Source organism: Hyaena hyaena, unplaced genomic scaffold (genome assembly GCF_003009895.1).
Source record: "Hyaena hyaena isolate Hyena2069 unplaced genomic scaffold, ASM300989v1 scaffold_610, whole genome shotgun sequence".
In the NCBI taxonomy this organism is placed as follows: Eukaryota; Metazoa; Chordata; class Mammalia; order Carnivora; family Hyaenidae; genus Hyaena; species Hyaena hyaena.
The window spans coordinates 1,136,473-1,163,389 of NW_024081239.1; the positions used below are offsets into that span (position 1 = coordinate 1,136,473).

The 26,917-nt window shown below is 37.0% G+C and overlaps 1 pseudogene; it reads left to right on the top strand.

Moving 5' to 3' along the window:
* The first annotated feature begins 6,720 nt into the window (after nt 1–6,720).
* The window catches only part of LOC120248740, an 87,921-nt pseudogene continuing 67,724 nt past the window's right edge, over nt 6,721–26,917 (top strand).

Here is a 26,917-nt window from a genome sequence, read left to right on the forward strand (position 1 = left end):
GTACAATAGAGTGATTCATCACTTCCATACATCACCTGGTGCTTATCACAAGTGCCCTCCTTCATCCCCATCACCTATTTCACCCATCCCCAACCCACCTACCCTCTGGTAACCATCATTTTGTTCTCTCTAGTTAGTGTTTGTTTCTTGCGTTGCCTCTTTTTTCCCTTTGATCATTTGTTTCATTTCATAAGTAAATTCCATATATGAGTCAAGTTCTATGGCATTTGTCTTTCGTTTACTGACTTATTATGCTTAGCAACATACTTTCTAGCTCCGTCTATGTCGTAGCAAATGACAAGATTTCATTCTTTTTTTTTTTTTTACAAATAGTTTATTGTCAAGTTGGATTCCATATAACACCCAGTGCTCATCCCCACGACTGCCCCCCTCCATGCCCATCTCCCCCCTACCTCCCCACACCCATCAGCCCTCAGTTTGTTCTCAGCATTCAAGAGTCTCTCATGGTTTCCCTCTCTCCCTCTCCCCAACTATTTTACCCCTTCTTCTCCCCCATGGTCCTCTGTCAGGTTTCTGCTAATCCCCCTATACGTGCAAACATATGATATTTGTCCTTCTCTGCCTGACTTATTTCGCTCAGCATAACACCCTCAAGGTCCATCCATGTTGCTACACGTGGCCAGATTTCATTGTTTCTCATTGCCATGTAGTATTCCATCATATGATAAACCATATCTTTTTGATCCATTCGTCCGTTGATGGACACTTAGGCTCTTTCCATGTTTTAGCTATTGTTGAGAGTGCTGCAATGAACATTGGGGTACATGTGCTCCTATGCATCAGCATTTCTGTATCCCTTGGGTAAATTCCTAGCAATGCTACTGCTGGATCATAGTGGAGTTCTATTGTTAATTTTTTGAGAAACCTCCACACTGTTTTCCAGAGGGGCTGTACCAGTTGACATTCCCACCAACAGTGTAGGAGGGTGCCCAATTCTCCACATCCTCGCCAGCATCTCGAGTTCTCTGATTTGCTCATTTTAGCCACTCTGAGTGGCGTGAGGTGGTATCTCAGTGTGGTTTTGATTTGTATTTCCCTGATGAGGAGGGATGCTGAGCATCGTTTCCTGTGTCTGTTGGCCACCTGGATGTCCTCTTTGGAGAGGTGTCTGTTCATATCTTCTGCCCATTTCTTCACTGGGTTGTTTGTTTTTCGGGTGGGGAGTTTGGTGAGTTCTTTATAGATTTTGGATATTAACCCTTTGTCTGATATGTCATTTGCAACTATCTTTTCCCATTCCGTTGGTTGCCTATTAGTTTTGTGGGTTGTTTCCTTTGCTGTGCAGAAGCTTTTAATCTTGATGAGGTCCCAATCGTTTATTTTTGCTCTTGATTCCCTTGCTTTTGGGGATGTGTCAAGTAAGAAGTTGCTGCTGTGGAGGTCAAGGAGGTTGTTTCCTGCTTTCTCCTCTAGGGTTTTGATGGTTTCCTGTCTCACATTCAGGTCCTTTATCCATTTTGAGTTTATTTTTGTGTATGGTGTCAGAAATTGATCTAGTTTCAATCTTCTGCATGTTGATGTCCGGTTATCCCAACACCATCTGTTAAAGAGGCTGTCTTTTTTCCATTGAATGTTCTTTCCTGCTTTGTGAAAGATTAGTTGGCTGTATACCTTTGGGTCCAGCTCTAAGTTCTCAATTCTGTTCCACTGGTCTATGTGTCTGTTTTTGTGCCAATACCATACTGTCTTCATGATGAGAACTTTGTAGTAGAGGATAAAGTCTGGGAGGATGATACCTCCCGTTTTGGTTTTCTTCTTAAATATTACTTTGGCTATTCGGGGTCTTTTGTGGTTCCATAATAGTTTAGGATCCTTTGTTCTAGTTTTGAGAAGTATGCTGGTGCAATTTTGATTGGGATTGCTTTGAACCTGTAGATTGCTTTGGGTAGTAATGACATTTTAACTATATTTAGTCTTCCTATCCATGAGCATGGAACGATTTTCCATTTCTTTGTGTCTTCTTCAATTTCTTTCATAAGTTTTCTATAGTTTTCATCATACAGATCTCCTGTATCGTTGGTTAGGTTTATTCCTAGTTATTTTATGGTTTTTTGTGCAATTGTGAATGGGATCAGTTTCTTGGTTTCTCTTTCTGTTGCTTCATTGTTGATGTATAAAAATGCAACCAATTTCTGTACATTGATTGTTTACCCTGCAACTTTGCTGAATTCTAAGACCAGCACTAGTAGGCTTCTGGTGAAGTCTGTTGGGATTTCTATGTAGAGTATCATGTCGTCTGTGAAAACTGAAAGGTTGACTTCCTCTTTGCCAATTTTGATGCCTTTTATTTCCTTTTGTTTTCTGATGGCTGATGCTAGGACTTCCAGCACTATGTTAAACAGCAATGGTGAGAGTGGACATCCCTATCGTGTTCCTGATCTCAGGGAGAAAGCTCTCAGTTTTTCCCTGTTGAGGATGATGTTAGCTGAATTCTTCTCATAGATGGCTTTTATGATGTTTATGTAGGTTCCTTCTATCCCAACTTTCTCTAAAGTCTTTATTAAAAAGGAATGCTGTATTTTGTCAAATGCTTTTTCTGCATCTATCGACAGGATCATATGGTTTTTATCTTTTCTTTTGTTGATGTGATGGATCACATGGATTGATTTGTGAATGTTGAACCAGCCCTGTAACCCAGGAATGAATCCCACTTGATCTTGGTGGATTATTCTTTTATGTGCTGTGGATTCGATTTGCAAGGATCTTGTTGAGGATTTTTGCATCCATATTCATCAAGGATATTGGCCTGTAGTTCTCTTTTTTTTTGCTGGATCTCTGTCTGGCTTGGGAATCAGAGTGATGGTGGCTTCATAAAATGAGTCCGGGAGTTTTCCTTCGATTTCTATTTTTTGGAATAGCTTGAGGGTATTAAATCTGTTTTAAGCCTATGGTAGAGTTCCCCAGGGAAGTCATCAGGTCCAAGGCTCTTATTTGTTGGGAAATTTATGATTGCTGATTCGATTTCTTCACTAGTTATGAATCTGTTCAGATTTTCTATCTCTTCCTATGTGAATTTTGGTAGTGAGTGTGGGTTTAGGAATTTGTCCCTTTCTTCTAGGTTGTCTAATTTCTTGACATATAATTTTTTATAGTATTCCCTGATAATTGCTTGCATTTCTGAGGGGTTCGTTGTAATGATTCCATTTTCATTCATGATTTTGTCTATTTGGGTGCTCTCTCTATTCTTTTTGAGAAGCCTGGCTAGAGGTTTGTCAATTTTGTTTATTTTTTCAGAAAACCAACTCTTGTTTTCATTGATCTGTTCAACTGTTTCTGTGGTCTCTATGTTATTTATTGCTGCTCTGATATTTACTATTTCTCTTCTTCTGGGTTTGGGGCGTTCTTGTTGTTCTGCCTCTAGTTCTTTTAGGTGAGCTGTTAGATTTTGCACTTCCGCTTTTTCTAATTTCTTGAAATAGGCCTGGAGTGCAATGTACTTTCCTCTAAGGACGGCCTTTGCCTCATCTCATAGATTTTGGATTGTTGTGTTTTCATTTTCATTTGTTTCCATATATTTTAAAATTGCCTCTCTAATTGCCTTTGGCCCATTCATTCTTTTTTTTTTTTTTTTTTTTTTTTTTTTNCCTCAGTTTCTGTCAGCATTCAAGAGTCTCATGGTTTGCCTCTCTCCCTTTCCCCCACCATTTCCGCCCGTCTTCTCCCCCTTGTTCCTCCGTCAAGTGTCTCTTAATCCTCCTATACGTGCAAACATATGATATTTGTCCTTCTCTGCCTGACTTATTTCGCTCAGCATAACACCCTCAAGGACCATCCATGTTGCTACACATTGGCCCATTCATTCTTATGTACGGTATTCTTTAACCTCCACGTTTTTGGAGGTTTTCCAGACTTCTTCCTGTGATTGATTTCAATTTCAAAGCATTATGATCTGAAAGTGTGCATGGCATGATCCCTATCATTTTGTATGTATTGAGGCCTGCTTTATGTCCCAGTATGTGATCTATCTTGGAGAATGTGCCATGCGCACTTGAGAAGAAAGTAAATTCCTTGGCCTCAGGATGTAGAATTCTAAATATATCTGTCAGATCCATCTGGTCCAATGTGTCTTTCAAGTCCATTATTTCTTAGTGATTTTCTGTCTGGTTGACCTATCCATTGCTGTAAGCAGAGTAGTAAAGTCCCCTGCTATTAGCACATTCTTATCTATAAGCTTGTTTCTGTTTGTAATGAATTGTTTTATATATTTAGGTGCTCCCATATTCGGTGCATAGATATTTATGATTGTTAGTTCTTCCTGATGGATAGACCCTGTAATTATTATATAATGCCTTTCTTCATCTCTTGTTATTGTCTTTAATTTAAAGTCCAGTTTTTCTGATATAAGTATAGCTACTCTGGCTCTTTTTGATTTCCAGTAGCAAGATATATATTTCTTCATCCCCTTACTTTTTATCTGAAGGTATCTTCCAGTCTAAAATTAGTTTCTTGTAGACAGCATATAGATGGATTTTGTTTTTTTTTTTATCCATTCTGCTACCCTATGTCTTTTGATTAGAGCATTCAGCCCATATACATTTAGTGTTATTATTGAATTATGCGGGTTTAGAGTCTTTGTGTCCTTTGTAGGGTTCATGTCTGTGGTGGTGTCTCTGGTATCTTTGTTCCTTGCAACATTTCCTTCAGAGCGTCCCCCCCAGGATTTCTTGTAGGGCTGGCTTAGTGGTGACAAATTCTTTCGATTTCTGTTTATTTGGAAAGACTTTTATCTCTCTTTCTATTTTGAATGACAGGCTTGCTGGATAGAGGATTCTTGGCTGCATATTTTTTCTGTTCATCACCTTTAAGATGTCGTGCTTTTCCTTTCAGGCCTGCCAAATTTCAGTCAATAGGTCTGTCACCACTCTGATAGGTTTCCCTTCGTATGTTAGGGTCCTTTTCACCCTAGCTGCTTTCAAAATTCTCTCTTTGTCCTTGTATTTGGCCATTTTCACTATGATATGCCATGCCGAAGATTGATTTAAATTACGTCTGAGGCGAGTCCTCTGAGCCTCTTGTATTTCAACGTTTACTTCCTTCCCCAGGTTGGGGAAGGTCTCTGCTATAATTTGTTCCAGGACTCCTTCAGCACCTTTCCCTCTCTCTTCCTCTTCTGGGATTCCTATGATACGGATATTATTGCGTTTGACTGTATCGCTGAGCTCTCGACCTTTTCTTTCATGTTCCTGGATCAGTTTGTCTCTTTTTATGTCAGCTTCTTGTTTTTCCATAATGGTGTCTTCTAAAGCACTTATTCTCCTTTCTGCCTCTTCAATCTGTGCATTGGAGGCCTCTGAATTATTATGTATCTCATTTATCGCATTTTTTTATTTCTTTATGCGTATTCTTGTTCTCCATGTTGTCTGTAGACATAGTTTCTTTGATGTCCCCTATGCTTTTTTCAAACCAACTATTAATTTTATGATTATTATTCTAAAATCTTGTTCAGCTATGCTGCTTATATCTGTTTTGAGCAGTTCATTAGCTGTCATTTCTTCTTGGAATTTCTTTGAAGGAGAGCTGTTTCATTTCTTCATTTTCATTAGCTTTCTGGCTTTTGTTAGTTTTAAAGACTTGTTATGCTCTCTTCACCTGTGAGCGCTGCTGTATCCCAGAAGGCTCTTTGACTCTCCAGGGCCTATCCTTTCAGAGAGTGTTTTTTTTTTTTTTTTTTTTGAATGGTATCTCTTGGTCTCTCTTGTTGAGACTTTGCTTATTTTATTTTCCTACTCGTACTGATACTTGGGACTCTCCACCATGTTTACTCTGGCTTGTTTTTCAGGTAGCCCTGGAGAAGAAAACAGACAGACAAACACACAGGGAGCAGAGGCACACAAACTCACCAACAAATCCAAGTAACCTGCAAACCCTCGGTTTTTTGCAGGGAAAATGCAAAAGTTAAGATAAAAGACGGAGGAGGGAAGGTGAATAATCGAAATAAAAAAAATACATAAAAACGTCAAAAAGAAGAAAAGGATAGGAAAAAAGAAGAAAACCCATGGACAAAGAGTGGTTTAAAGCGTATAACCGGGTTTCCCCGCTACAATTAAATAGCTGGGTGTATGCAGTGCTGGTTGAAGAGCATAGAGAAGGAGAGAGAAGACAGGGCGGGGATGAGGCAAAATTGGAAATAAAATGAATAGGCAGAAGGGATAAGAAGCTTTTTTCAAAGAGCTAAAGGTTGGAATATGGTTGGAGATATAAGAGAAGGAGGCTGGTGTTATGCAGAGAAACTATATAGTCTAATTACTCCTGAGAGACAGAGATGAAAATGTCGGTATGTGTAGAATTTACATCTACAGAATGGACTAAATGTGACTGTTTAAGTAAGCTGGTGACCAGAGTTAGTCAGGTCAGTGTTCCGGGAAAAAAAAAGAAAAGAAAAAAAAAAGCGGGAGGGCAGCTCTCAAACAGGGATGGGCATGGTGTGTTCCAATGAGACAGGTGGGAATTCTGCCTTGGCGGTTGTGGGGAGAAGAGTGGTGGTGCTCCAGTCCCTTCTTGAAGCAAGTACTGCACCTCGCTTTTTTGGGTGTGTAAAGTCTCCGGGCCTGGGCCGCAGCCTAAGTGGGTTGTGCTCTTTAACCCAGGCCAGGCCTAGTTTCCAAATCCCAGTCCGTGCGCCCCACTGACATTGCCCTAGACACAACCCTGCAGGCGATCCCCTCAGGGCAATTCCAAGCCTCTTGCCCAGACCTGGGGATGGAGCCAGAATCGCTGCTATCTTCTCCTCTGGGTCAGGTAGGGGAGCATGGGCAGGGGTTTGCCCGCGGGGCGCGCTGCCCTCTAAAGTTCCAGCCAGCCAGGAGCGTGGCGACCCGGTATGCGCGCAGTTCCTCCAGGAGTCCAGCCAGCCAGGAGCACAATGGTGCAGAGGCGCACAGCTCCTCTAAGGGTCTAGCCAGCCAGGAGCACAAAGAAGTGGTCAGCGCACAGTTTCTCCGGGACAAGTTGGCGCGCAGGGACCTGGCGCTCTGGGATTTGGCGTGCACAGTCCTTCTGTGCCCCGAGCGGAGGTTTTTCTGTTTCCCAGCGACAGGGACCGTGTCTTGAGTGGTTTCAGACTCTCTCTTTTTGCCCTCTCACTCCCTGCAGAGGGGTATCACCCCCGTCCTTGGAGTCTCCGATTCTGGCACGATTTTATCTTCCCCAGTTGGCACCCATGTTAGAAGGCTTTCTCAGTGGATTCTGTGTCCTTTTTCTCCCAATCTCTTGGGTTCTGTAAGATTTCCTATGGCTTCAGATCTTTTCCCTGCGAGATATGGGGGCGAGTGCAATGTACGGATTTCCCTACTTCTCTGCCATCTTGCCTTAGAGCAAAACCCTCTTTTTTCTTAAGTCCAGTGAGTATCTTTATAATTATTACCTTACATTCTCTATCAGACATGTTACTTATGTCCTTTTCAGTTTGGTCTCTTGGGCTGTGGTTTTGTCCTGTTCTTTCATTTGAGACATATTCCTCTTCCTCCTTTTTGTCAGTTACATATCATTTTGAAAGCCATGGACAGGACATGCACTTTTAAAAAGGTGACACTTTTCCTCTTCCACAGGAAATGTGTAGTTGTTCTAGACAAAGCCCCTCCTCTTTTAAATATAAGCTTTAAGTAATTAAAAATTCCCTCCTTCCCGTGCTTTAGCTGTATCCACATATTTTAATGTTATATTTTCATATACATTTAGTTCTCTGTATTTATTTTTATTTCCTTTGATACCTTCTCTTTGTTCCATAGGTTATTTAGAAACATGTTTATTTCCAAGTATTTAGTAGTTTTCAAATGTCTTCCTGCTATTGATCTCCTATTGTATTTCATTATGCCACAGAATACATTCTGTATGATTTTAATTCCTATGTATATGTTGTAGGTTTTTTATGGATAGTCTATCTTTGTGAATGTTTAATGAACACTTAAAAAATATGTGTTCTGTTTTTGTTGAGTAGAGCATTCTATATATGTCAATTGCATCCTGTTGGTAGATGGCAATATTCATATCTTCTATAGCCTTATGTGGTAAGTTAGAGGATTTCAAGGTAGATCAATAAGGAGAGAAAACCACAAACAGTAGTAACACATAACAAGATTTACTGGGCAGTACTTGTACAAGGTTGAGTAAGAGACCCTCCAGAGACAGTGCTGTAAGGGCACCAAACAGAAGGGGAATAGTATAAGGAACTTCCCAGGAGAGAGCAAAAGATTTGAGAGGAAGCTTATTTTAGGGATGTCACTCAGTAGCAAGTTGAAGAGTTTCTGAGCTGGAGCACTTCAAAGAGCATGAATAGTTTGGAGTCTTTTAAAGCTATAGTGTTTATCTTATCTATGGTAAGCTGATGTGGGGTGTAATTCTTAGGGTATAAAATGTAGATGTGCTCTAAATGGCTAAATGCATATATATATTATAGTTTTTATACATACATACACACACACACACACACACACATATTTTAAAGTATTTATTTTGTGAGACAATGAGGGAGGAGGAAACAGAGAATGAGAGAGAATCCCAAGCATGCTCTGTACCATCAGTGCAGAACCTGATTTGGGGCTCAAACTCACGAACCATGAGATCATGACCTGAGCCAAAATCAAGAGTCAGATGCTTAACCGACTGAATCACACAGGCACCCCTTTAAATGTATTTAAAGCAATTTGATGTGTACAAATTTGAGTTTGCTTTGCAGGCTTTGGGTAAATCTTCTAGTCTGATGTGAAGGATTAAGCACCTTGGTGGCCGTTTTAAGCCAATGCACAGAAGGTATCTGTGGTCCATTTATATAATATTTTGCTGATTTCCTATCACTTCTTTCATTTTATTTGAGGGGATTTTGAAGTTCCCAACTACAATGTGGATACGCCTATTTTTCTTTCAGCACTTTTGACTTTTGTTTCATGTATTTTGGTATTTTGTTCTCTGGTAAATTATAACTATATAGCTTTTTGGTAAATTTAAATTTTTATCATTATATAATATTTCTTTTTATTCTAGTAATTTTCTTTCTTATGAAATCTATTTATCATATATTAGTAAAGCCATTATCACCATTTAAAAAGCAATCTATGGGGGCACCTGAGTGGCTCAGTTAGGCACCCGACTTCGTCTTAGGTCATGATCTCATCGTTGGTGGGTTCGAGCCCCGCATCCGGCTCTGTGCTGATAGCTCAGAGCCTGGAGCCTGCTTCAGATTCTGTGTCTCCCTCTCTTTCTCTCTCTCTTCTCCCCTCCCTCATTTGCATTCTGTCTCTCTGTCTCTCTCAAAAATAAATAAACATTAAAAAATAAAAAGTAAAGTATGTATGATATATCAGTTTCCATTCTTTTGTTTTCAGCCTTACAGGTCATTGAATTTTAGTACAATTCCTTACAAGTAGAATATAGTTAGGTAGTGTTCCTCTTATTTACTTTGTTAATGTCTTACTTTTAATTGGTATGTTTAGACTCTACATTTAAGATAATTATTGACATGCTAGTATTTAAGTCTGTCATTTTTAAATTTCTTTTCTCTTTGTGTCCAGTTTTCTCGCCCTATTTTTCTAGTCTTATAAATTATTCAGCTACGTTTTAGGATTCCATCTATCTTTATTGATAGTTGTTGGTTATATTGCTTTGTAGAATTTTCTTAGTGATTACCCTAATAAAGTATTTATATTATACAATATACATAATATTATATTATATATAATTATATGTAATACTATCATAGTCTACTGGTGTACAGATTTTACTACTTCAAGTGGAGTACAAAAGGTTTCTTTCTATTTACTTAACTATAGCTTTCTTACCTTTAAATATCTTTATTTTGAGTTTCAGATTGTGTTATATTTTGTGTTTCAGTCATCAAATATGAGTGACTCATTAAGTCAAATGAACCTATTCCCCTTTCTTTCTGTTGTTTCTTCCTTCTTATTGCTCAAATATTCTTTCTTTTATTAATTACTTTCCTTTTAATGAGATTACTTTAGTAATCTTTAATAATTTTTTTAGTATTCTAAAATAGTTTGTTGGTGAGAAATATTTTATCATTTGAATTGGTATTACCTTATATGCAATATGCAAGTTATCTTTGGCTGATTTCAAGATTCTTTTTTTTTAATTTATTTATTGTTTAATTTACATCCACATTAGTTAGCATATGGTGCAACAATGATTTCAGGAGTAGGTTCCTTGGTGCCCCTTACTCATTTGGCCCATTATCCCTCCCAAAATCCCTCCAGCAAACCTCTGTTTTTCTTTATGTTTAAGGAGTCTTATGTTTTGTCCCCCTTCCTGTTTTTATATTATTTTTTCTTCCCTTCCCTTATGTTCATCTGTTTTGTATCTTAAATTCTTCATATGAGTGAAGTCATATGATATTTGTCTTTCTCTGACTAATTTTGCTTAGCATAACACACTCCAGTTCCATTCACGTTGTTGCAAATGGCAAGATTTCGTTCTTTTTGATTGACGAGTAATAACTCCATTGTGTGTGTGTGTGTGTGTGTGTGTGTGTGTATGTGTACCACGTCTTCTTTATCCATTCATCTGTTGACGGACATTTGGGCTCTTTCCATATTTTGCTATTGTCTATAGTACTGCTATGAACATTGGGGTGCATATGCCCCTTTAAAACAGCACACTTGTATCCTTTGGATAAATATGTAGTAGTGCAATCCCTGGGTCATAGGGTAGTACTATTTTTAATTTTTTGAGGAACCTGCATACTGTTCTCCAGAGTGGCTGCACCAGTTTGCATTCCCACCAGCACTACAGAGGAGATTCTCTTTCTCCATACCTCACCAACATCTGTTGTTGTCTGAGTTACTAATGTTAGCCATTCTGCCAGGTGTCAAGTCGTATCTCATTGTGGTTTTAATTTGCATTTCCCTGATGATGAGCGATGTTGAGCATTTTTTATGTGTCTGTTCAGCATCTGGACGTCTTCGTTAGAGAAGTATCTATTCATGTCTTTTGCCAATTTCTTCACTGGATTATGTTTTTGGGGCATTGAGTTTGATAAGTTCTTTATAGATTTTGGATACTAACCCTTTTTCTGATCTGTCATGTGCAAATATCTTCTCCTGTTCCATTGGTTGCCTTTTAGTTTTGCTGATTGTTTTCTTCACTGTGCAGAGCTTTTTATCTTGATGAGGTCCCAATAGTTCATTTTTGTTTTTGCTTCCCCTGCCTCCAGATACGTGTTGAGTAAGAAGATGCTGTGGCCGAGGTCAAAGATGTTTTCAGCTCTATCCTCTACCATTTTGATGGCTTCCTGTCTTACATTTAGGTCTTTCATACATTTAGAGTTTATCTTTGCCTATGGTGTAAAAAAGTGGCCCAGGGTCTGGGGCGCCTGGGTAGCTCAGTCGGTTAAGCATCCGACTTCAGCTCAGGCCATGATCTCACGGTTCGTGGGTTCAAGCCCTGCGTGGGGCTCTGTGCTGACAGCTCAGAGCCTCGAGCCTGCTTAGGATTCTGTGTCTCCCTCTCTATCTGACCCTCCCCTGCTCACACTGTCTCTCTCTCTCTCTCAAAAATATATAAAACGTTAAAAAAAAAAAGTGGTCCAGGGTAATTTTCTGCATGTCTCTGTCCAGTTTTGCCAGCAAAATTTGCTGAAGAAACAGTCTGTATTCCATTGGTTATTCTTTTCTGCTTTGTCAAAGATTAGTTTGCTAGGTTTGTGGGTCCATTTCTAGGTTCTCTATTCTGTTCTAATGATCTGAGTGTCTGTTTTTGTGCCAGTCCCATACTGTCTTGATGATTACAGCTTTGTAATACATCTTGAAGTCTGGGAGTGTGATTCCTCCAGCTTCGGTTTTCTTTTTCAAGATTACTCTGGCTATTCAGAGTCTTTTCTGGTTCCATACAAATTTTAGGATTGTTTGTTCTAGCTCTGTGAAAAATGCTGGTGTTATTTTGATGGGGATTGCATTGAATATGTAGATTGCTTTGAGTAGTATCAACATTTTCACAATATTTGTTCCTCCAATCCATGAGCATGGAATATTTTCCCATTTTTAATGTCTTCTTCAATTTATTTCATAAACTTTCTATAATTTTAAGTGTATAGAATTTTCACCTTTGGTTATGTTTATTCCTAGGTATTTTATGGATTTTTGTGCAATCATAAATGGGATCAATTCCTTGATTTCTCTCTCTGCTGCTTCATTATTGGTGTATAGGAATGTAACCGATTTCTGTACATTGATTTTATATCCTGAAATTTTGCTGAATTCATGGATCAGTTTTAGCAGTTTTTTGGTGGAATCTTTTGGGTTTTCCATATAGAGTATCATGTCATCTGTGAAGAGTGAAAGTTTGACCTCCTCCTGGCCAATTTGGATGCCTTTTACCTCTTTGTGTTGTTTGATTGCTGAGGCTAGACTTCCAATACTATGTTGAATGGCAGTGTTGAGAGTGGACATTCCTGTCGTGTTGCTGACCTTAGGAGGGAAAGCTCTCCGTTTTTCATTGAAGATGATATGAGCAATGGGTTTTTCATATATGGCTTTTATGACCTTGATGTATCATCCTTCTATCTCTACTTTCTTGAGGATTTTCATCAAGAAAGGATGCTGTATTCTGTCAAATGCTTTTTCTGCATCTATTTATTGAGAGTATCATACCATTCTTGTCTTTTCTTTTATTGATATGATGTATCACACTGATTGTTTTGTGGATATGGAACCAACTCTGCATCTCAGGTATAAATCCCACTTGGTCATGGTGAATAATTCTTTTAATGTATTGTTGGCTCTGGTTGGCTAATATATTGTTGAGGATTTTTCCATCCATGTTCATCAAAGAAATTGGTCTATAGTTCATCTTTTTAATGGGGTCTTTGGTTTCTCAATCAAGGTAATGCTGGCCTCGTAGAATGAAGTTGAACATTTTTTCCCCATTTCTAATTTTTGGAACAAGTTCAAGAGAATAGGTGTTAATTATTCTTTAAATGTTTGGTAAAATATCCCGGTAAAGTCATCCAGTTCTTGACACTTGTTTTTTGGGAGATTTTTGATTACTAATTTGATTTGTTTACCAGTTATGGGTCTGATCAAATTTTCTATTTCTTCCTGTTTCAGTTTTGGTAGGTTATATGTTTCTAGAAATTTGTCCATTTCTTCCAGATTGCCCATTTTATTGGTGCATAACTGCTCATAATATTCTCTAATTATTGTTTGTATTTCTGCAGTGTTCATTGTGATCTCTTCTCTTCATTTTTGATTTTATTTGTTTGGGTCCTTAGCTTTTTCTTTTTGATCAAACTAGCTAGGGCTTTATCAATTTTGTTAATTCTTTCAAAGAACCAGCTCCTGGTTTCATTGATCTATTCTACTGGTGTTTTACATGTTTTTGTTTGTTCTTTTGTTTGTTTGTTTGTTTGGATAACATTGATTTATGCTCTAATCTTTAATATTTCCTGTTTTCTTCTGGTTTTGTGTTTTATTTGCTGTTATTTTTCTAGTTCTTTGAGGAGTACAGTTAGGTTGTGTATCTGAGGGCTTTCTTCCTTCTTTATGAAGGTCTGGATTGCTAATACTTCCCTCTTATGAGTGCCTTTGCTTTGTCCCAGAGCTTTTGGGCTGTGGTGTTATCATTTTCATTGGCTTCCATGTACTTTTTAATTTCCTCTTTAATTTCTTGGTTAGACCATTCATTCTTCAGTAGGATGTTCTTTAATCTCCAAGTATTTGTTATCTTTCCCAATTTTTTCTTGTGGTCGATTTTGAATTTCATAGCATTGTGGTCTGAAAATATACACGGTATGATCTTGATCTTTTTGACTATTGAGTGCTGATTTGTGGCCCAGTATGTGGTCTATTCTAGAGAATGTTCCATGTACACTCAGGAAGAATGTGTGTTCTGATGCTTTAAAATGAAATGTTCTGAATATATCTGTTAAGTCAATCCAGTCCAGTGTGTCATTCAAAGCCATTGTTTCCTTGTTGATTTTCTGCTTAGATGATTGTCCATTGCTGTAAGTGGGGTGTTGAAGTCCCTACTATTTTGGTATTGTTATCAATGAGTTTCTTTATGTTTGTGGTTAATTGATTTCTATATTTGGATGCATCATGTTTGGAGCATAAATGTTTACAATTGTTAGGTCTTCTTCGTGGATAGACCCCTTAATTATTATATAATACCCTTCTTCATCTCAGTCTTTATTTTACAATCTAGATCATCTGATATAAGTCTGACTACTCCGGCTATCTTTTGGTGACCTTAACATGATGACGCATTCTCCATCCCTTTAAATCTGAAGGTGTATTTAGATCTAAAATGGGTCTCTTATAAACAGCATATAGAAGGAACTTGTTTTCTTATCCATTCTGCTATTCTGTATTTTGATTGGAGCTTTTAGTCCATTGACAGTTGCGTGAGTGCTGAAAGATATGAATTTATTGCCATTGTGTTGCCTGTAGAGTTGGAGTGTCTGGCAATGTTCTCCGGTCCTTTCTAGATCTTGTTGCTTTTGGTCTGTTTTGTTTTGTTTTGTTTTGTTTTGTTTTGTTTTGTTTTGTTTCTTTTCTCCCATCAGAGGGTCCCCCTTTAAAATTTCTTGGAGGGCTGGTTTAGTGGTCACGAACTCTTTTAATTATTGTTTGTCTGGGAAACTTTTTGTCTCTCCTTCTATTTTGAATGACAGCCTTGCTGGATACAGTATTCTTTACTGCATATTTTTCCAATGCAACTCATTGAATATATCCTTCCACTCTTTTCTGGACTGCCAAGTTTCTGTGGATAGGTCTGCTATGAACCTGATCTGTTTTCCCTTGTAGGTTAAGGACTTTTTCCCCCCTTGCTGCTTTCAGTATTCTTTCCTTGCCTTAGTATTTTGTGAGTTTGACTATGATATGCCTTGTGGATGGTCATTTTTGTTGAATCTAATGGGAGTCCTCTGTGCTTCCTGGATTTTATGTCTGTGTCTTTCTCCAGGTTAGGAAAGTTTTCTGCTATTATTTGCTCACATAGTTTTTCTATGCCTTTTTCTCTCAATTTTCCAGGACCCTCATGACTCTGATGTTATTCCTTTTTCATGTGTCACTGAGTTTTGTATTCTTTATTTCATGTTCTTTGCCTTAATCTCCATCTTTTTTTCCTGCTTCATTATTCTCTAGAAGTTTGTCCTTTATATCACTGATTTGCTGCTCTGCCTCATCCATCCTTGCCATGTGGCATCCATTCAAGATTGCAGTTCAGTTGTAGTGTTTTTTATTTCATACTGACTAGATTTTACTTCGTTTATCTCCACAGAAATGGATTCTAATCTATATCCCCCCAGTTAGTATTCTCATTATCTACTGTTCTCTTCTTAAGTTCACTAATTCTATCATCTGTTATTTCTATTCTGTTATTGAGTGCAACCATTGTGTTGTAGTTATTTAATTTTTCAGTTCTAACATTTCCATTAGGTTTTTTTGTAATTCTTTCATGAGAGTTCTGACTTTTTCATTTGCTTTAAGAGAAATTATAATTGCTTCATAAAAGTTTTAATGATGATTCCTTTAAAATACTTTTCACATGATTCCAACTTGCATGTCTTCTTGTTACTGGTTTCTGCTCTCTTTTCTCATGGATGTTGTGGTTTTCTGGGTCTTTATGTGACTGTTGATTTTAATAATTTTATTCCTGATATTTCAATATTACATTAGGAGGTTCTGGGTCTTATTAAATATTTTAGCAGGCAGTTTGGGTTTAGCACATAGATTATGGCTTATTTTTGTGGGCTGTGGTTCAAATGATAATATAACTTTCAGAGTCCTTTTAGTTCTGTTTTGTTCTAATTTGTTTATCTGGTTCTTCAGGATCTCCCACTGGTTCCTGCTGGTGAAACCTGAGAGTGCAGAAGGAACTTCTCCAGGTCTGGCCATCAGCCATCTTGTCACACTGGGTTAAGTAAGTGAGTCACCACCCGGGGATAAAGCATATTTCCAAAACGAGATGTTCTCATGACAAATTCCCTCTTTCAGTGCTGTTTTGCTGCTCAGTGTCTCTGATGGGAAAAGGGATTTTCTGTCCCTTGTATATAAAATAATGCTTCCCAGGCCAGGAATTTGTTTGAGTTGGATCCTTTTTCCAGTGGCACCAAGCCACCTGTCCATGTGGCATTCCTAGGTTGAATAAAGGATTCTCCAACTCAGCAGAAATGAGGAATAATGCTTGGCCCAGACAGTTATTTTGTTCAAGAAACCCTAACTGAGTTTTACTAGTTGAGGAAAGGGCTTCTCTGACCCATGGAGATTAAGAGTGTGTACATACGTCTTGGGACTGTAATGGTTGGATCTCCCTTGCCTGAACCACCTGGTCCCCTAGTATACCCAGAAAGGGGAATCAAGTCTCAGGACTGGTGGAGATGATGAGGCTCCTAGAGTTGGGTACTAGTTGTGGAAGGACCCTTTTGACAGTGCTGCTACTGCTACTTGCCTGACCAATGTGCCTGGTTTAGGAAATGAGATCTCCTGTCTTGCAGGGAAGGGCAGTTGTTATCCTAGACACAATTTCAGTTGACTAGTGATCTTTTTTGTTCCTGAGCTTACCTGTTTTTGTTGGTGAACCTCCATTACATTTTGGATAAGAATGAGCATACCTGAGCTCATTGTTATTTTTTGTTGCTATATTGGCTATCAGGATGTTCTGGACTTATACCACCTTATGTTTTTAGGTCAGGCATCGTAAGACACATTGCTGCTATGTTCTTTCTCTAGACCTTGGGTCCTTAGGCATCCTATTTTCCCCTTAGTACTTTCCCAGGTTATCCTTTGGCTGGCTCTCATGATTTTTACAAGATTTATAGTTGTACCTAGTGGAAATAGCAGAGACAAATGAATCTATTCCATGTAATGAGAACAGAAGACTTTCTTGTATTCTTTTTACAGGCCCCATCTTTTTGAAAGAGTTTAATTACTTTCTGTGAAGCACAAATTACTTAAATATGCTCTTGCATTTTCCCTGTCCCAGATCTGGAGTCATCACCACTTTTCCTGAGGCCTCTTATTCCTTTTATTGAAGAATGGTATTTAGAGACCAAGATTTAGGTGCTAGGGCTACTCATTATACGGGGTTCTATTACCTACACTCTATTTGCAGATTATATTTACGAGTTATTTTCCCAGTTCCAGTTCCTTCAGTGCAATTGTGTTATTTAATTATAAATTGAATCCATTCATTAGTGTTTGAATTTCAATTGAGTTCCTTCCCTTAATCCTAATTGGTTTTAATTATTTGTTTATATGTTTAGAAAATGAAGTGTATATGAGACATTAATAGAATTCTAAGGTTCAGACTTTGTGAAAAGTATCATTCTTCCTAATCTTTGCTACATAATTCCAATTCCTCCATTCTTGCCACTTGTTTTCCGCCTGCCATATATAGATAACCAATCTATTCAGTTTTCAGTATATTTTATCTTTTGAAAAAATGAGCAGATAAATGTTTATTTTTATTTTTTTAAGTTTATTTAGTTTGAGTGACAGAGAACATGAGTAAGTGTGGAAGGGGCAGAAAGAGGGAGAGACAGAGATAATCTCAAGCAGACTCTGTGCTGTCAGCATGGATCCCAATGCGGGACTTCATCTCACAAATTGTGAGATCATGACCTGAGCTGAAATCAAGAGTTGGACACCAGGCGACCCCATGTTTATTTTTATATCCTCTATTTCTTAAATCAAGGGTAAGATGCTCTTGTTTTTTTCACTTAATACTATGTCCTGGAAGTCATTCCATATCTGTTCATAAATTTTTAGTTATACTTAGGAAGATTGTCTCTATATAAAATTTAAAGGCTAGCTCACTCACATTCTCTTCTAGTACTTGTTTGGTTTTAATATTTTTCCTTTACATTTAAATCTCTACTACATTTGCAATTTATTCTTGTGTTATACTAAGATATGGGCACTCTTTTCTCTGCACTAATCATTTAAAAGCTTATCTTTAGGGGTGCCTGAGTAGCTTAGTTGGTTAAGCACCCGACTTCAGCTTAGGTCCTGATCTCACAGTTTGAGTTCAAGCCCCGCATCAGGCTCTGTGCTGACAACTAGGAGCCTGGAGCCTGCTTCGGATTCTGTGTCTCCTCTTTCTGTCTTTGTGTGTCAAAAATGAATAAATGTTTAAAAATTTTTAATAAAAAAATAAAAGCCTATCTTTATTAAGTTGAGATGTGGTGGCTCATGTTGAAGAGCTGATAGCTTGTGAATTGAGAACAAATGAACCATATCAAAGGAAAATAATGAAGAGCACACACAGAGTAAACTAAGCCACCACAAGAGGGATTAGGAAGCTAGAGTTATCTCAGTAATTATGGTGTAATTAAGTCTAAAAGCTGAGGTCTAGAAGATGGATATGAGACGATTTTGTTTGAGAGGTTACATAGGCAAGAGTAAGGGGCAAATGGGTCAGTAACTGATTTTATTTATAAAATGATTTGAAAGCCTCCATGAAATAAAAATACTTTCACTGAGCATATTTGTCAGTCAATGTAGACATCATTTTTGTAGGCTTTTTGAGGTAGAGGAATAGAGAAGAGAGCAAAAGTTATGGTAGGATTTTGCTTTATAAACTGTGAATTTGGGATTTTATTTAATGGGCTTCCATTCTATGGCAGTTATGATTATAATAATCATGTAGCTAATGTTCTGTAGTTCTGTAATTCAATTACTGCACTGTTGTGAACATTAACACACATGTAGCAGATCTGAAGAGCAGTGGGACAAATGGGCAATATTCATATTTCAGTTAGCTACAGCCTATTGCATAATTACTTAATATAAGTTGCCATTTGTACAAAAAGTGATGTTGGCAATGGATTGCAACAATTAATTTTGTGACTAATGCATCCTCTTGAAGTTGTTAGGAGGCAGTAAAGGGAATTTATGGAACAAACGAAGATACATATCTTGTTAGAAATCATCATGATACAAAAATATTAGTGTTTGCAAATTTTTAGAGTAAAATTATACTTTTTTGTCTATAGTCATAAATATGTTGCGATGTGTATATTAACTGTATTTCATGGATGTTTTATTGTCAACTAAAATAAAATATCCTCCACTTTGACATGTGGGTATCATGATAGACCTGGAGGCTACTCTTCTTTTTAATTTTTATAATGTTTATTTTTGAGAAAGAGAGAGAGAGAGCAGAAGTGAGGGAGGAGCAGAGAGAGAGGGAGACAAGAATCTGAAGCAGGCTCCAGACTCTGAGCTGTCAGCACAGAGCCTGTCATGGAGCTCGAACTCACAAATTGTGAGATCATGATCTGAGCTGAAATCAGATTCTTAACCAACTGAGCCACTCAGGCGCCCCTCTTCTCTTTTCAAGTTTTACCTGGAGAAAGCTATATTCGTTTTATTATTTAAAAATTTTTTTCTAATGTTTTATTTATTTCTGAGAGAGAGAGAGAGAGGCAGCAGAAGCAGGGGAGGGTCAGAGAGAGAGGGAGATACAGAATTGGAAACAGGCTCCAGGCTCTGAGCTGGCTGTCAGCACAGAGCCCGAAGCAGGGCTCGAACCCATGAACCCTGAGATCAAGACCTGAGCCGAAGTCAGACACTTAACCGACTGAGCCACCCAGGCACCCCAGCTATAGTCATTTTCAATGAGTTTCTGAAGGAAGCATTATATGTTTAACGTATCTGTGTTTTCCACTAAGATTAAATAATTAAAATATTTTAAATTTTGTAGAAATCATTAGATTTTAATGGTATTATTGTTTTGAAATTTTTAATGCTTATTTATTTATTTATTTATTTGAGAGAGAGAGAGAGAGAGAGAGAATGTGAGTGGGAGAAGGGCAGAGAGAGAAGGAGACACAAAATTCGAAGCAGGTTCCAAGCTCTAAGCTGTTGCACAGAGCCCAATGCAGGACTCGAACTCACAAACTGTGAGATCATGACCTGAGCCGAAGTCTGACGTTTAACCGACTAAGCCACCTGGGCGCCCCTAATGGTATTGTTTTAAAAGAGGATTTGCAGTACATTTCTAAAATATTGGAAAATGGGTAATGGGCATTGAAGACGGCACTTGTTGGAATAAGCACTGGGTGTTCTATGTAAGCGATGAATCATGGGACTCTGCTTCCAAAACCAAGAACACACTGTATACACTGTATGTTAGCCAACTTGAAAATAAATTATATTAAAAAATAAGTAATACATTGAACTTGAATATATTAATTACAGAATCTATAACATTTGTATTTTAATTATGTGAATTTTACTGTAATTTTAGGTATGTTTAATTTCTTGAAGAAAAAGATTTTTTTCTTTTTGCTAGATATTTTTTAGGAAAATATTATAAGTTCTTATTGAACCATCACAATCTCTTATTTTTTGTATGTTACTTTTTTCCTTTTTTTTTTTTATGTTTTATTTATTTCTAGGAGAGAGAGAGAGACAGCGTGAGCAGGGGAGGGTCAGAGAGAGAGGGAGTCACAGACTGAAACAGGCTCCAGGCTCTGAGCTGGCAGTCAGCACAGAGCCCGAAGCGGGGCTCGAACCCACGAACCGCGAGATCATGACCTAAGCGAAAGTCGGACGCTTAACCGACTAAGCCACCCAGGCGCCCCATTTTTTTCCTATTAAGTATATGCGTGTGTTTGTATAAATATTCTGAATTCCTCTAAATATGTTATTATATCTTTATCCTGAAAAGTGCACCAATAATAAACTTCCAAGATAAATGGTGTGCTCTTGTTAGTCTAGCAGCAAAAGTGGTCCCAACTGAGTCATAGTTAAACCAAGGTGTAATAGAAAATGGGCTACTCATTACAAAACATCACTTAAAATGACCATTTACTATTATTATACATTTTAGTATTACATTTGTACTTCTTTATAGTACCGAGAGCACCTAGCACAATGCTGGGTACACAGCAGATACTTAAGGTTTTATTCATTGATTATAGGATATATGTACATTAGACAGCTTAAGAAGTTGTTATAAGGAAGCTAGGAATAGATAAGAACATTTTTTAAAAGATGTAAGTACAACTCAATAAAAAGTATCATTATAGAAATAGTGCTGGTAGAATGTTACAGAAAAGAAAAGGTCATTCTTTATCTTTTCTCTTTAGTAATGTGATAACTTTTTTCAAATAATAGGCCACTGATAATTGAAAAGGGCCAGTATCTCACAAGACAGAATTTTGAGCCACCATCAAAATGGCTACATTAATGATCTTATCTGATCTTTTTTGCTGGTTTGAATTAACCATAAATTATTCTTAACAGTGCCTGCATTGTCTTTGGAAGGGTAATAGTATATAATGCTTCAGTGATGTTTTAATGGGATCTTATGACACCACTTCCGGGAAAGTTGCTTAACTTCATATATAACCATGGCTTATTACTCATTGAGATATGAAACTTCCCAGACATTCTAGAATCCATAGTCCTCTAAAAATCGGAGTAATTGAAAGATTGATGTACCAGGCTATTTATAAATATATGTGTGTGCTGAAATATTTTAAATCAGTATTCTGATTTATAAATGAACGAGGTAAATGTATCTCTACACATTTGGGCTTAGGAAGAAATTACTGAGGCAATAAAAATTAAAGTTAGGCTTATTAGGCTAAATTAAAAACAGATGATGCAGGGCCGCCTTGGTGGCTTAGTCGGTTAAGCATCCGACTTTGGCTCAGGTCATGATCTCACGGTTAGTGGGATTGAGCCCCGTGTCAGGCTCTGTGCTGAAAGCTAGCTCAGAGCCTGGAGCCTGCTTCGTATTCTGTGTCTCCCTCTCTCTCTGACACTCCCCTGCTCACGCTGCCTCTCTCTCTCTCTCTCAGAAATAAATAAAACATTTAAAAATTTTTAAGAAAAACAGATGATGCATTGTGTTAAAATCCTAACTGATCTATTTGAAAATTAACATTTGTTTAAGTACTTTCTCTGTGGTACTTATCTTTGTAGGATGAAAAACATTTTTAAAATACTTTACTTTTGCAACTAAAGTGGCTGATTGTAATTCTAATCTGAACGTCCTCCTGAAAACTCTGCTTAACAGTTCTCACTACTTAATAACTATTTATAAATATTAAATATATCATTAAATTATTCGTTCCTTTGTTATATGTATAAACATTTTCTTACTTTAAATATCCTAACTTCTGGTGCAAGAGTCAGTTACCATGTTCACGAAACATCATGAATAAAGAGAGAAAGATAATGACATAAAGTTAACTCCTATTATTGAGGCTTTAGTGTGAGATCTAAAAATGTTCATTCAGTAAATGTTTTATAAGAACCATATATGTTTTGATTCTGAGCTTGCACCTGAATTTACAGAAATAGAAGTCCCATTGTTTTCATTTAAGTAGTTTACAGTTTGCCAGAGGAGAGATACAGTTAAACAGTAAGTAAGGTATGTAATGGAGTGAGAGAAGTCTCAGAGCATATGGGAAACTACTGTTCCACATTGGTTAAAAAAAGGGTAAATTTTCACTTTAGAGGGTCTTTAAAACATCTGTTGAACACTAAAATATTAAAAAAAAAAAACACCTTTCCAAGAAAGAATTGTTATGCTCTGTCAAATTTAGTAACATCTTTCTAAACATTTAAGGTAACTTTTATGTTCCTGCCTTCTCACTAGACCATATTTAACTGTTGGATTTGCTGAACTAAAGTTTAAATTTATAGAGAAGTGTGTTTTTTTGCGGGCTCTGTTAGCCACCTGTTTCCCCCACCATGAGAATCTATAAAATAGAACTTGTTGAGGCAAAAGAATGGATAGTAGCCAATAGAGGGTCATCCCTAATCTGTTTTTTTTTCCTCTCCTCTCCCAGGGGGAGAAAATCATCTATGAAATACACATACTTGTAAGATGTGAACAGCAACATTTAAATCCCTAGTTGAATGTGTACACAGTTTTTAGGTTTGATGAATGATACTGTATTATCAGAAGTAGAAACAAGATTAGAAATATGGCATGAGGAAACAGTCATGTAGAAAGATGGTAAGGGACACCACTCTTAAACTTCTCACTCCTGAAAAGTATGGAGGAAGAAATTTAAGCTTGTTACTGTCCTTGTATTAAGGGTCACACAGGATAAGAGGATTTTGGGGACTGTAGGCTTAGAGCAACTATTGCAGTATGAAGCAAAAGTACATACATCAGAGAAACAACACACTACTGTGAGATGTAGCTAAATCTCATGATTAAAAAGAACGTTTTTCAGTGTCAGGTGCCAATTCCTGTCCACATGAAACATTAAAGTCTAGGCAACAAACTAGAGTAGCATTTTGATTAAGTAAGGCTATGACCGAAACCATGTCAGAGTAGGCACCTCAGGGGACTATATTTTTAAATTGTTTCTGTATTCTTTTCCCAGAAGCAGAAGTGCATTCTCAGGGAAAGGAGGAGGATTTGGAAGAGATAAGATTTCCCCATCCCTTCTGGCATTATCAGTTATCTTGGAGAGAGAAGTGGGTGGCAGTGGGCATAGAGGAGAACTTGGAAATGAATAAGGGATTAAATTTTAGTATGAATAGGATAAGATAGTTGAAATGACACAACTTTCATATCTAAAAATTATGGAAATTATGGAATTTAACTGAGATGTTAAGGGACACCAATCCCTAGGAAGAAAGCAAGAATTGAACTGAAAACAGTTGATAGCACTTCCTGGAAAAAATCAAATTATCTCATATTTATAACCCATATCTTGAGATCTTTCACTAATCTGGGTTGTAGATATTAATAAGACACCTTATTATTTAATGAAAGATATTGCAATTTTAGGTTAAAAAAAACCTAACAACATATTTCAAATACACTATTTGTCAACTAGTATGATTTAAATATTTCTAACATTTAAATCATTTCATTTATACTTGGGATAAAATTTCAACAAATGTAGGTGTAATTATCCAAAGACAAAACATGTATGTATCAAATGTGTCATTCATATATTAATTTAACAATTGAGCATGTATAGTTTTAGTAACTTTCTAGATGCTAAATATCACAGTGAAAGTACAGAGCTTTTCTTCTGGAGCTTATATCTGAGTGGTGTGGAGAGAAAGGAAAACAAAATAAGGAAGCAAATATATAGAATTTCAGGTGGTGATAAGTGCTAGGTGGAAAAATTAAGGAAAGAATATAGAATGTGACATTGTAGGGCAGGTATTTGAATATACATTGGTCAGGAAAGATTTCACTAATATGACATTTCAGCAGAGACCTGAAGAAAGTGATACATTTCAAGATTTTAGGTTTTTCTCTTTTCCAAAAGCACAACTCAAACCACAACTTCAAAACAGTCCTTACAAGGAGTGCCTGGGTGACTCAGTCAGTTAAGCGTCCAACTTCAGCTCAGGTCATGATCTTGCAGTTCGTGGTTTCGAGCCCCTCATCAGGCTCTGTGCTGACAGCTAGCTCAGAGCCTGGAGCCTGCTTCAGATTCTGTGTCTCCCTCTCTCTCTCTGCTCCTCCCCTGCTCATGCTCTGTCTCTCTCTCTCTCTCTCTCTCTCTCTCTGTCTCTGTCTGTCTCTCTCTCTCTCAAATAAATAAACATTAATAAAAACGTTCCTTACAAACTTCAAGCTTACTTACTAATGGTCTCCAAAAAACATGTGCCCATAAAAGAATATCACACGTTCTTTCACAATTATGCTTATCCTCAAAGGGAATTTTTCAATATTGCATACAACTATCTTTCCTATATAAAGATACCATAGCACGGTAGTAAGATTTTTCCACAATGGAGGGTTGTTTTGTAATTTTGTAATTTCAAAAAACATAGTATGAATGGACTCATTCAATTTATAACATTTTGAGATTGACTTTTTACTCAGCATAATTTCCTGGAGATTCATTCATGTTCTATGTCTAATTTGTTGTTGTTGTTGTTGTTGTTACTGAGTAGTATTCCGTGGTATGGATGTACTACCGCTTGTTTAACCATTCACTTGTTTGAGGACATTTGGACTGATTTCTATTTTTGGATATTAGGGATATAACTTTTATGAAGATTTGTGTAGAGAAACTTTTTGTAAAAATAAGTTTTATTTTTCTCAGATAAGTCCCAGGAGTTCAATTGCTGGGTTGTATGGCAATTACTTGTTTTATTTCTTTTTTTTTTTAATATTTTTTATTTATTTCTAGGAGAGAGAGAGACAGCGTGAGCAGGGGAGGGTCAGAGAGAGAGGGAGACACAGACTGAAACAGGCTCCAGGCTCTGAGCTGACAGTCAGCACAGAGCCCGACGCGGGGCTCGAACCCACGAACCTCGAGATCATGACCTAAGCGAAAGTCGGACCCTTAACCGACTAAGCCACCCAGGCGCCCCTACTTGTTTTATTTCTTAAGTAACTGCAAAATTATTTTACAAAATATGCTCTGCCATATTACATTCCCACCAACAACATATGAGCAGTCTACTTTCTCTGAATTCTCACAAGCATTTACACTATTGTTATCTATCTCTAGTTCTATCTCATCTGTCTCTATCTATCATCTGTCTATCTGTCTATCTATCTATCATCTATCTATCTATCTATCTATCTATCTATCTATCTATCTATCTATCTATCTATCAAATTATCTATCCTATCTATCGTCTATCTATGTATGTATTGATATCTCATTGTGGTTTTATTTTTAATTTTCATGATGGTTAATGATGTTGAACATATTTTTATGTGCTTATTTACCATCTATTTATCCTGTTCAGTAAAATATCTGTCCATGTCTTTTGCCTGTTTTCCAACTAGACTGTTAAATTTTGTAACTGTTTTATTGGTAAAATTTATTGAGGTCAAATTCAGGTAACATAAAATTAACCATTTTGAAGTGTACAATGTAGTGCATATAGTATATTTATAATGTTGTACAATCACTCCCTTTATCTATTTTCAAGTCCCAAAAAGAAAACTCCATACTCATTAAGCAGTCACTCCCAATTCCCCTCTCCCACCATCTCCTAGCAACTACTAATCAACTTTCTGTCTCTATATATTTAAATATCCTGAAAACTTTTTACCAGTGAAATAATGCAATAGCTGGTCTTTTGAGTTTGGCAACTTTTACTTGCCATAATATTTTTGAGGTCTATCCATGTTATAACACACTTTATACTTTCGGGGTGGAATTGTTGAATTATACATTTTGTTCATATTTTTGAGGAACTACCAAACAGTTTTCTATAGCAGCTCAACCATTGTACATTCTCATCAACAATGCACAAGGGTTCTAATTTTTCCACATCCTTACCAACAGTTGATGTACTTTCTTTTTTAATTATAGGCAACCTAAAGGCTGTTAAGTGATATCTTTTTGTGGTTTTGATTTGCATTTCTATCATGATTAATGTTGAGCATCTTTTCACATGTTCACCATTCATATATTTTCTTTGGAAAAAATGTGTATTTAAGATCTTTGCCCATCTTGTGTTGCCTGCCTTTTTGTTGTTGAATTTTAAGAGTTTTTATGTATTGTAAATTTTAGAAACTAGACCTTTACCAAATATATAATTTACAAGTATTTTCTCCCATTCTATAGGATATCTTCATTTCACTGATTATTTCCTTGATTCATAAAAGTTTTTAGTAATGATGAATCTAATTTGTACATTTCTCCCCCTTTGTTCCTTTTGCTTTTGGTGTCTTATCTAGAATCCATTGCAAATCTGTGGTCATACAAATTTACTCCTATGTGTCTTTTAAGAGTTTTGTAGTTTTAGCTCTTACAGTTAGGTCTTTGCTCCATATTGATTTAATTTTTAAATATGATTTGAGAGGTACCTGGGTGATTCAGTTGATTAAGCATCCAACTTTGGTTGGGGTCATAATCTCGCATTTTTTAGTTCAAGCCCCTAATACTGTGGAACCTGCTAAGGATTCTCTCTCCCTCACTCTCTCTCTCTCACATCCCCTCTCCCACTTACTCTCTCCTTTCTCTCTCTCTCAAAATAAATAAACTTTAAAA